At 34.1% G+C, this 13,160-nt stretch overlaps 1 protein-coding gene across 3 annotated transcripts in view; it reads right to left on the reverse strand.

Annotated features, from left to right (window-relative positions):
• Positions 1–6,669: 6,669 nt before the first annotated feature.
• Positions 6,670–13,160, reverse strand: part of LOC116772406 (mitochondrial cardiolipin hydrolase-like) — a 65,847-nt gene continuing 59,356 nt past the window's right edge. For 2 of the 3 annotated variants that reach the window (XM_061522162.1, XM_032664597.2), the window contains 2 exons: positions 10,412–10,454; positions 6,670–7,566 (listed from right to left, as the gene is read on the reverse strand). The gene's annotated coding sequence lies outside the window, so the exon portion shown is untranslated. The remainder of the gene's footprint in view (positions 7,567–10,411; positions 10,455–13,160) is intronic. The other variant, XM_032664598.2, reaches the window with a different exon arrangement.

Here is a 13,160-nt window from a genome sequence, read left to right on the forward strand (position 1 = left end):
ATTTTTATTATAATTTCTTCTGGCTCTTTGATCGTTTGAGAACAGTATTTTCTGCATACGTAAACCCACCTACAGTCGGGTGAACAAACTTCATCAGTTGGCAACAGATATTTTGGAGCGACCTTGGAGGAAGTTTCCTGAAAGGCATATTTAGAAGTGACGCTAGTAATCTATCTGTGACTACGCTATTACCGTATAAGCCTAAGTAGGCTGTTAATTGTTGAACTCATTAAAAGAGCGCATCTTTAATTACTGCGTAAATTATAACTTATTAAAAATCTTATTTACATTTTTTAATAAACATACCACATCCATGGCTTCGAAGGTGTATGTAAATTAAATGCCATCTACATATATTTAAAGTGAGCTTGATGCGAACTGACAACACGTCGAAATCAAAGGGAAATCGCCGAAAACACAATGCATTTTTGCACCAAAATTACATGATACATAATGCAATTTCTTTGGCGGATCGACATTTCTCGTACCTGAGATCAATCATGGGGTTCATTAAGAGCGTGCCCGGGGTCGATAACCAGAGCAGTTCGTATGTAGGCGAGTCTACCTGTCTTGATGTACGCGCGACACGTATAGGTGCGGGCTTATATTCATTAAAAGTTTTTTATATTCTCACAACAGAAACGATTTATTTTAAATCTCAATATCAATAAGTGTGTTAGACATCGGTCATATTGTAATATCTGTAACCTCTACATCTTATTTTAAATCATTCATAAAGTATTTAAACTGTTTCTCTATTTGTCTGTCGGGTTAAAGATTTTTCTCACTATTCAATAATAGGTGATGTTTTATAAAACTTTCTCTTCAGTAAAATATTATAATTCCTGGCCGCGCTGCAACACAGCGTACGTTAAAATATCAGAGCATGGGAAGTAATGCGTTTATCTCGTTTGCTAATTTTAATGAGGCCGATATTATTCCCAGCGAGTAATTGACATTCTTGACCAAAAACCGCTCTCGGTGCCTTCATTACTTCGTGAAATTGTCGTATCTGTCTCAGTGAGGTGAAATTAAATTTAACGTTGGGTTAAAGATATGCGAGTCTTTTAAATTATATTCAAAAATTAATATTATAAATTTGTTTCTCTAGCGAGTGTGCGTATTATAGGTAATTGATTAATATCGCATAATTGATACAGATAGTGGGGATTTAAGAATAACCATAGATCAATGGTGTCAGTGAAACAGAATTAGAGCAAGCAATGTTATAAGCGATGTGAATACATTTTGATGTCGCCGTTCTTTATAGCGAAGTATTTATTTCGTTAAGATCAGACTACGGAGTAAAACAGGAACAGACAACCCTTCATTATATACGCCGATCGTGACATCAGTGTTAATTAAAGCCGATATTTTATTTTTTATATCCGATACTAATTTTGTTTTCAGGATGCGGCTGGGTCTTTTTGAAATTTTTAATCTTCTTCCTGAATGTTAGCCTCCCCTAACCCCTCCGTCGTTTGTATTCATGACAACATTTAATTTCAAGACACTCCAGGATAACCTTACCAATTATTTATATGCTTACAAAACCCTTTTCATCTCGTTTTTTTAAACAATTTTTTTTTATTAATTTATTTCGATTAAATAAATTTCAATAGACACCTAATCTATTTCTACGAAATACAAGGGTACGTAACCCTTTATAATAAAAAAAAAACGTCAAAATAATAACTCTGAATCCGAGCTTTAAATATTAATATATGTAACGCTCCACTAGATGTGGAAGCTTTCACGACTTACAACTTAGCTGACTAGACATTAAAGTCTTTTTTTGCCTTTTCATTGCATACATGTAGTTCAATAAACCTCACCCACACATAGAAAAAATATAGTTTTCTTTTTGCAAACATTTTTTGATAATGATGAATCGTAGATTCAAATAGAAATCGATCAGCAACGTTGATCTGTGATCAAATAACTAATACATATATATTAAATGACAGCCTAAAGAGGTTCTACAACTATTTATTACGTGATAAAACTCTTAAGTTTTGACATTTACGTGTTCAGCTTAACTCATTTACAAATAAAATTAATATAATATTTATCTTTCATACATTAATTATAATTTTTAAGATAATTATTTGTGATAAAAACAATTAATTTATTTTTACTTGGCACATACACTAAAGATATTATTAAAAATTTAAATCGTGACACAATGTAAAACTTTTGAATTAAAAATGAATATGAGGCGAAGTGAAAGCTATGTATGGACTGTACCGAATATTTTTTTTATTATCATCAAAAGATAAAAAAATTAGTCGTCATAATTAATGTTAGTAATTTTTTTTAATCAATCGATCGCATCGGAACAGATACGTGCTTACTTCTAGTAAAGCATTATAAAAATTCACTTTGAAATCTATTTTCGACCAAGTTCAGTAGTAGTTTCGTTTGTATGTTAGAGTATCTTAAATAATATCAATAGTTATTCACGAAATACTTTACGGGCGATAATTAATTAGATAGTGGGTATATTGATACGTTATCAGTGTTAAATGTGGACCTCGCTTTATCTGTGAGGACATTTTTTGTAACGTTTGTTTCGGTGTTATAACGAATTTGAAACGGTCAGCTCCAGTTTTATACAGGGTGTTCACGAGCGAAAACCTCTAAGAATTTAAGAATTCTTCCTGTTATAGCGTCAGGGGAATATTAGATGTTTTTATTGAACTTGCACCATCCGCGTTACGAATACAGAACAAATATTCTCCTCAACTGATAACAAACGCTGATGGCGTTCTTTAAAAATTTCCGTGCAAGGAATTCAAAATTCGAATCGGGTTAATAATCGGTCTATTTTATTTTATTGTTATGCATATTTCTAGCGGTTAATGTCCCTGTACATTAAAACTATCAATGAATTATAAGAAAATTTCTAGTGGATTTACGATCTTAAGAATGGTTTCCGGACGAGTTCGTTGCCCTGAAATAATGTAAATAAAGAGAAAACGTCAATCATGAACCGCCCACTCGGCTTTTCAGACGCTTTAAGAAAAATAGAACTATGTCACACGATAGAAATAAACTCACGCCGCAGAGAGATAAGACGAAACTTAACGTGGTTCATTCCGTTAGGGTTTCAACTGAATGCTATTAAGACTTTCAGTTTAAATTATCGCATTCGCATTAGTATCGGACGGAAGAGAATGTGGTTCTGGTCTCTTAATTAAAATGTTTCAGTAACATTCTTTTTGCATTTCAATACAATCTTCGGCCGCTTTGAGAATAATAAGTTTATTTAAATAAAAAACGTCTTTGTCTTTTTTTTATTTGAATGTTTTAATTAGAGCGCTGAGATCTTCGAAGTCGTTTTTTTTGATATTAGAACTGTGCTGAAGGAATCGTTACTGACCGTTATATGGTTTATTAAACAAAACGTGTAACGGAAAGTTAAACGAGTAAATTCAAGACTTCCTTCGATCTCGTGAAATTTTAAAGCGGTCACAATGATATCAGACAGTTTTTATAACAGCCATTAAAAAGTTTGGGAACTTAATATTTGGTAGCAAAATTTATCGATGTCAAGTCCGAATCAACTTTCATAACGAGTCATTAAGACTATACCTAGGCTATTCGGTAAGAGCTGGCTTTTAATATTAAGTCTAAATATTGGTTACACCTAGACCGGTTCGCGTTGAAAGTGATTGATACAACGATATCAGAACTTATACTGACCACATGAAGTATGCGGTCACACACACACGTTTACCCACATACACACACACACACACACACACACACACAGCGATTACTGGACCGATATCTGAAACTCCTGGTTTGAATTCTCTCAATACGCTCATAACGATAACTGCATGTGAATTGAGTTTTAGTGTTTTGATAAAGAAATCATGACGTATGAATGTTAAACGGCGAACTATTAAAAACTAAGCAACAGTATAATTAATTTATAAAACGCTCCTAAAAGGCCTATCCATCAGTTATACAAAGCCTCCGGCTAACATTAATAGCTCTATATTAATATTATAGAGCATTATTTAGTGGAGCACGTTGCACGCGGGCCAGTCATTGTTATCATCATTTATCAATCAACAATACGTCAAACATCATTGCTACGTTTCCCTGCGGCCTAATCTCAAACATTCCTCTGGTTTCACATGTAGCAGATCTACAAATTAATTATAATAATTTTTGCCACACACAACGTGTCACAAATGACTGTCACTTGTAACAGAATAACTCAACCGTGAAATGAATCACAGGACGAACTAGTTCTACAGAAAAAAGTCTTAGTGGGCGAGGGATCTCACGACGCGGCCATCACATAGGAATATTAAACGGAATTATAAAAGATAATGGGAGCGCAAACGAAACACTTAACATGGAGTGTGATAATTAATATAAATCAAATTGTTAAAGTTACTCCGCGCTCTGTGAACGTGTCGCTAGTTTATGAATGTGTAACTCTGATTTATTGCATTATTAAATCAAGAAAACATCAACGAAATTTTATTAAAATAATTATACGACGGCGCGAAGGTTCGGTTTCCTGTTGTTATTTTAATAGTGTTTATTTTGACTCTGTGGTTATTTAATTGGCGTACTCATTATAATCCAACCGATCTTTCTTTATCTGTGTTTGATCAGGGAAGTTTTAATCATCGCTTCTGTAATAATATATAATAAAACCTCGAGTGTATCAAACATGTAGGCGATGATAGAAGGAGTCTCTCGACCGACCACTGGTACTTGTACCGTACATATATCAATTAATGCGATCGTTCGTGCATTGTGATGTACTTTCTCTATGTCCAGACGATGTGTTCCATATAACGACATCTAGCGCCAGCACGCGACTCCGTCTGATATCAGTTACTTAGCGTTTAATGCGATTAATTGATTAAACTAATATAATATCTTATTACGGACGATAAGCAAACGGTTTACCTGAATTTAGTTTACAATAGTGATTGCGATGTAATAATCTGGCCGTATCTAATCGATTCATAGGAATTCTATTTATGAATTGAAAGCAAATAAATAATTTTCATTTACATTAATACTTCAATTGATTTAAAATGGTGAAATGTACGTGAAAAAGTTGAGAATTACATTTGAGATTCGCTTTTGGTTAAAAAATTTCAAAGGATTAAGAGCAAAATAAGTAAAAATAATAAATCGAAAGTCGTATGGAATGAAAAACTTTCCAAATTGATATTTTTTTATTGCCATCAACAGTCCACCAATCACGCGATCTCCTCTTACAGATGTGATACATTTAAGTAATTTCGATGACTCTATATGTCCGCGTTTTAAAAAACCTACCTCAAACATAGTCATCCTCTTAGTGACAACTTATTTTATTTTTATATGACACACTACTTCATTTTTAATTTACTAATTTAATTTAATTTACGTGAATATTAAGAATAATAAATATTATTGTTAAAGTTAATATGCTCCTTTATATCGTGACATTGGCAGAATATAATGTGCAAGTTCACAAGCATCATACATAACCCAAAAAAAATTATATGACAACGCAGTACGAGTTGCTGAACGTAAACAGAAGCAAATATAAAACATTAGTATTAGAGGCAGTCACGTTTATAGTGTCACGGACAGGCCGACTACATAAACAGAACAATAGTATTAAAATAATAACAAAGATAATTGTACAAAAGAATTCGAAATGATGGAAATGACGCGAGCCGAAAAATTTACTTAATTTTCAATAACAACGCTTTAATTAGGCCAGTTCCTTAACAATTTCATTCAATGTTAATTAGTTTTTACTTCATTTGTGAATACAAAAACGGAGGTGGGACCGGCGCTACGGCACAGTCAGTGAATACACCTGCCAATTATGAAGTCGGAGATACTTAGCGGCGTGGTTCCATGGCGAGTCGGGCTGTATGTGTAGCAGTCATGGGTTTACGTAGTGTATGAATAAACACACGTAACAAGCTCAGTTGAACGACCCCTCTGATGCGCTGATAAGGCCCGAGCGCTCAATAGATTAACGGAGGAACTAATCTTCTCATATCGTGAGATATACTTCGTTAATACAACTCTATAATTAGTTATGTCTGCGAAAGCGCACCCACGAGCCGCTGTTCACTTGGCTTTAATTTAATAAATATGTGACTGATTTAAATATTAGCGGCAATAAATTTCTTGTCAATTCTCGTTTTAAAAACAAAATATATAGTGTTAATATATGGTTTCTAAGAGCCGGCGATGTGTGTCAAGGGCGCGAGGTGTGATCACTGACGCCCACGGCCGATGTTCGATCGCATAGCAACCGAAAAAAATATTCGCTAGATCAGCTGAGATCTCAGCCGGCCTACTTCCTATCAGAATATATGAGCTATAAATATCACCTATCTGAAGTATCTAACTGGAACAATTGCTTATTTTATCTTCCGAACTCCTATTTATGTGTAATAAAGAAAATCACAGTAATATAAAACCGCTCAGTTTGTAGTCAACAAGAGGGTAGATGTAACACACATATATATATGTGTGTGTAGAGTTGTAACAAATCTTCTAATGATATTCATTCCGAGGAGCGGTCACATGACATTGGTTTAATTGAAAGCTTACATCGAACCAGTGAGACACGACGTCCACACCCGTCTGGGAAGCATTTCAGACAAGAACAATCAATGAAACAAAATATTCGATTAAGTAAATGTTTATTTATATATCGATAAATCACAATTAAAATATATATATATATTCATTAACAGATTGCATAATCAAATTTTTCATTAATAAAAAACCAGAATGCAACCCCCGGGTATTGCCATGCAAGGACTAAAATTGAATTTTAAGCACTAACACAATTCTTGGGAAACTCAACCTAAAATCAATTTCCGTGAAGCACGGCTTACGACATTAACAGATCTCGTCGCTAACGATAAATTGTTGAAGTAAACATTTCATAATCATACACTTATAAAACATTATATATATACACAGAAATAAAACGCATGTCAGTCTATATATATATGATCAACAACAGATAAAAATTGAATCATTACAAATACATATAAATATACACGTCATGCACACTCGCGAGTTGTAAAGTAAAAAAATGTATTTCAAAGCGTCATGCGTTAGAAAGTTTTTTTAGTAATTGTTAGTCAATTATCAAAATTTTACAAAATTACATTATGAAGTATTGCGCGGACGTGCCACGATCACGAAGGAAATGGGAAAAATGTTTGTGGGATCATATATTACACTTTCAAGTCAAACAACTTAGTTAATGAAGAGCACTTTTTCTATTTCCTTTGAGATCTTATCTAGATATATGATAACAATGGCATGACTGTAGTCTAGGACTAGGTGTTACAAATATAGTCATAAGAACGAACGAAACTGCAGTTAGACACTATCACGTGGATAAGATGTTAAGACAGTGGCTCCGGTGATACTTGTAGACTGCAAATTTCGTATAATTCCAGATGTAGAGAGTAAATAATGGCAATAATACAGTTGTAACACAAAGAAAAAAGTAACATGGTGAAAACGTTGAAATAAAGGTATTGCGCCGACGACGTAGCGTTGTATCTGTAACAATATGAAAATAAAAATTAAAATATGGATAAAATAATTAAAAACACAGACATAAAACTTAAAAAAAAATAATAACAAATAGTTTATAATAAGTACAAAAGAGACGAAAATCAATAATTTACATGCATTGATCTTTGTCAGGTTCAGATACAGAAAAAACGCAAAAAAAATATTAACATTATGTCAAACAATAGCACACTCCTAACACTCGATACTGTAAGTGTGACCGTACGAGGTTTGTAATATCATAATAATGACGTCGCACTTCTCCGGGACCGTCTAAAGTACATCGCAGAATACGGAATAATTTACGAAACGCGCTCTGTTTCTATATAAAACTTACTGAAAGCTAAGAGAACCCTTAAAATAACTCGCTGTCATTACACCGGAGCGAATGCAGCCGAGCTACCGGGGGCCCGGGCCCGGGGCCCGGGGGACTCGAGGAAATTAATATCACAACGGTGATAATGCAGTTTCATAGTTACAATTCAATCAGTGCGAACAAAAATTACGCTAAGTAATGTTACATTGTGATGCAGGCGTTCATTATGGATATAATATTAAGGCCGTTCATAGCGCGTCCAGAGGAAGGGGAACTGTGCTAGGCAAAATAATATGACTTTACAGCAAGAGTCGTGTTCGGTGGCCGGCGAGTGGCGACGGACCTGAGTCCGCTATCAAAATAAACACAAGACGACGTTATCAAACAATACCGCGGCGACCTGGTTGGAGCCCACGCCCTCGACCAGTCTCTATTCACCCCGTTTCCTAATCCCGACACTATATAACCTACCCAATTTATACGACACTCCAAAATAAATCTTATTGCCTTACAATTAAAGTTTATAATGAGTCAATAATGTTTGCTGTGATTTAGCGGCGAAGGACCCAATTATATAAAGTGCCAAACTTCTATTGCGTATCACTATTACAATTTTATCTTGGAAATGGTTCATTTGGTAATGTTTTATAGGAGTTAGCAATTTATATTATATTAGACTAGGAACATTAACCTAAGAATATTACCTCATGAGAAAAAATTCCATTACAATAAACTGTAAAAAAAAATTTTAATCCAAAATCCAAATAAAAAATTACTGCAGCTCCATTTTATTTCTATTTCAAATTATATCCAATATAAAATATCATATCTTAATTCGTATGAATTTAATAAAAACAGGTCTCATTTGAAACTTAAAATTAAATATGTTATTAAATCGGAAAATATAATTAAAATTATATATAATTCCAATGATGGGACCATAGACTTGCTTCATTAATTTATTTTTATGTAAACTATTAATTTATATGTGATATACGAAACGGTCGCTGATCAACGACATACAATCGATTGACGTCACGATGCGATCTCGGTCCGTGTAACGACTGACACAGTTTCTTTTCAGTGTAACAGCTGAGTAAAACTCACAAGGCCTTGGATGTTTCAGACGTGACGCAATATTAATACAATGAACATAATTACGGGTACATAAGACATATAAATATGTACAATATATGTTTGTTCAATACATATAAAGACCTTAAACGCGAGACACGTCCACTGTGAGATGAAATTATTATGTATTTTATAATATTGAAGTATCGGTTGGATTTCATGATGTTCAGGATGTTTTTTTTTTTCTTAGAAATATAACATTCTTCGTATAATTGATGAGATTTAAAGAAAATTTCTTCAGGTCTACATAATTAAAGCGAATAGTCACAAACATGATCTCTGAAATAGATTTTTATGTTGAGCCACTATTAACCCAATTTATTCCGCGGACGAATTACGAATAGAATCGAACGAATTCAGTTATTTTAATAAATAGTCTGAATGTTTTTAATTCCCGACGAACACATAACTTAACAGAAATTGTCTCAAAAAAAAATATATGATTTTTTTTTATAAAAAAACAAAAACTATGTTTTTGTAATTATTTTAGGCTTAGCAATAAAATCGGATGTGGAGAGGGCAGCGAGAGATTTAAACAAGATTGACACACATTTATTTGAGACACCGGGTAAGGGCTCATAATGTATATATATAATATACCGTCTTTATCTTATAGAGTTATTTATAAGAAAAAACGTGTCCATTATTTATTTCGTTGCAAGACAAATATCTCTAATACAACGGCGCGGACGAGGTCGCGATTATCAGCTAGTGTAATGGTCTATATGTATTTTCAGGACGTCTGTAAGAGTTCAGGTATCTAAGTTTTATGATGTCAGCATGCGAGCGGTTCCCGGTCGGCCCTCATTGGTCGACGACTGACTGCTACATGCTGCATTGCGATTTGGCTGCTCCGCTTTCAGACCATAACCGATTCACCTGAATCTTGCAGTTTTATTTTGTAATTATATTCTAGCGGACTTTAGTTTAAATCTCGATTATAAAGATGAGATTAATATCGTAGCTACGCTGAGGATGCTGGTTTACGAGCTTATCGTATATAATGACCGTATAATTAATTAATACATAGTAACAATTATTATAATAACTATGTACTCATAGCCGGAGTATAAGCAAAATTATTCTTCAAATATATTTTCCTTTTCAAATTCTATATAAAAATGAGAACATGTAAGGTTTGTAAATTAAAAATAACATTAATTAAAATGAGTTGCTTCGCTACAAATGTATCCAGAGTGTGTACTCTTTAAGTAATGTGTTAAAAGTGCCGTGAATATTTTATGTACGAATATTTTCATACATTTAAATTCACCCGACACAAACACTGATATTACGAATGAAAAACTATCATAGTGGATCGCAACAATATAAATATTATTGTATTGATATATATATATATATATATAAACATAATCATCTCACCATTGCTGAAAGTGGTAACGACTTGTTGTTGTGTATCCAATACCTGCAACAAGAACAGCCGAATGTATAAACATGTTAACTAACACAAGAAATGAGTTGTGGGCGTGTATGTTGTAATGTAGTGTAATTTTTTTTTTGTGATACAGGGTGTGTTCCGTCTCACGACTGTCTACATCTAAATGTATGCAAGGCTCATCTCGAAGAAATCAATAAACCCGGAGCAAACGCACACACGCACACATACACACACCCACGCACACACGTTATCCCATTCATTAAACATAACTACATCTGACACACACACGCGCGCCTCGAACTGCATCTACACACGCCACCATTGAGGATGTACTCGCACACAGCTGCACTACTACGATAGTACGGCAGAGTACTATAAATGGCGCTTATTTTCCGACCTATATTGAAATCAAACCTAGATACATGCTAAACTGAGACATAAGTTGAACCAAATAGTGTTGAAAATCGTCTGGACATATGGATGCAATGTAAATAGAGCCGAATGCAACGGCTTTAAAGCTTATATTTGTGTGCGGTGAACGGTTGCACGTTGAGTCTGCATCCGGCTAGAGTTGCGCCGTCTAGCGCGTCAGACATCTATTTATAGTGATGTGGTCGCGATTAGCTTCGGCGCTGCAGTTCCAGCGGACGAGACGGTCCGCGGATCGATTCCCTGTTATAGTTAGTGTTCAAACTATTGTTGGAACAGTCCGCCTACAATGGAGGCTCGATTGTACTCCGAACACAATACAGCGCGGCGGTTTCAATTTAACTGAATTAATAAGGTTTTAGTCGGGGGACGTGTCGAGAGTTCCCTTTATACATAGCACACTATGAACTCTATCGTTTGTCATAATCCCGGGTGCATTAACAGTATTAATATATGCCCACATCTGATACCCACATTGACCTAGTTCAGTTACAGACGTTTTGAGATGCTGCGATACATTATCCTGCGTATCACAACGTAATCAGATTACAAATACACTTATCACTTGTGACATGATCTAACATTACTGATAACTGAGAAGAGTTTGTACAAAAATAATACGAATACTTTTATATTTCCATATAATTATTCCAAAGAGCTTTTTATTTAAAAATCATATATGGTAAGCATAATATTATAGTGTATCAGACATGTACGTGTCATGTATTAAAGTCAATCTTATAAAATCAGTTCCCTAGTTATCAGACAGACCTACAAACATAATAATTATAACCATCAATCGGTTTTCAACATATTTTTTACTTCAAAGAACTAATAAACTGTCAAAGAGCGTGTTGAAAAAAGGGTTTAAATTTAACGACATGGTCTCGTAACCTCTTATAAAAGTCGCGACGTTTATTTTGACCAATAAAGATGTCGTTGGCCCGTGATTATAACACAATAAAAAAAAAAAAACATCTAGAAGATTCAATTAAAGTTATAACATTTTCGCAACATAAATCACTAACCAAAAATGACTAAACGTTAACAAGCTTTTTTAATACGTTACGATATTTTATACAAACTCACGATTGTGAAGTCCTCGTCAAAACGAAACTGATGTTTAGCGTATATTAATACAATTTCCGAAAAGGAAAGAAGAAAATAAACAAAACGCGTTGTATAAAGAAACGAGTTAAAATGTAATTTTCTCAGCATCGATTTTATTGCCTTATTTCCCATGACCTAACAGTGTGACGCAAGTGTTTCGAAACATTTTACTTTGTTAAACTTACACTGTCTCCAATCACAATATGTTAGAGTGTGGCAACCCTTGTCCCTTATACATACAAATATACACGAATATAATTAGTTAAACAACAAAACGCTTAAGCAAATTACAGAGGCGTATTACAAAACAAATTACAACCGGCAGTGGAGTGACGAGCGCCAGGGTTGCCACAGAGGATGTCGGAAAACAGTGGCTATAGACAAACGAACCGATGGTTACAGAGTTACCGTCACGGCGTCACGCTGGTCACGGTGCTACATCACATAACGACGTGAGGACGTTATAGTGTTTATAGAATTATAAAATCACTTCATTCATTGTCATCGAACACAAATTGTTACATTTCAACTTATATATACAATTTACCTTTGTAAATTATTTATAACGAGCGATTCCAGCTACAGCTGAATTAAACTATGTTATTATGTAAATTGCATATTACATATACACACATAGGAATGTTTGTACAGACATGAGCTTTCCTCATTTCTTATTTCCCCTATGGATACGGATATAGAACTATCAAATACCAATGAGCTACACTCTCACTTAGTCTTAAAGTCTTTTAAGAATATTCCCTTTATTCACATACATACGTGCCTTATAACTTACGAGATGTAACTTTGGTCAAACTCACTGTGGAACCTACTTTAATATAAAGTAAGACTAGCCTTATTTCCCGTCTTTTATTTGTGCTCTCTTCTGTAATCTCTAAGTGTGTATATGGGAACGACTAATTGATATAAATTTATTATAAATGGACGATACCGTCACACAAAATTTTAAAGTACACAGAAGTTTTTGAATACGCAAATCTCGAATATTTTATTTAAAATTCCGTTCCCCTTATTAAAACCAAATTAAAGCATCGCTGTAAGAATTGATGAAGTACACAAACTTCAATGAGATCGTCGACCCTTTTGTTCATCTTAATATAAATATATATATTTTTACGAAGCACTTTTTAAATTAAAACTTAAACCGGCGAAGCGTCCGTCCCATGCAGATGTAAG

The sequence above is a fragment of the Danaus plexippus genome, chromosome 12 (genome assembly GCF_018135715.1).
Source record: "Danaus plexippus chromosome 12, MEX_DaPlex, whole genome shotgun sequence".
Lineage (NCBI taxonomy): Eukaryota > Metazoa > Arthropoda > Insecta > Lepidoptera > Nymphalidae > Danaus > Danaus plexippus.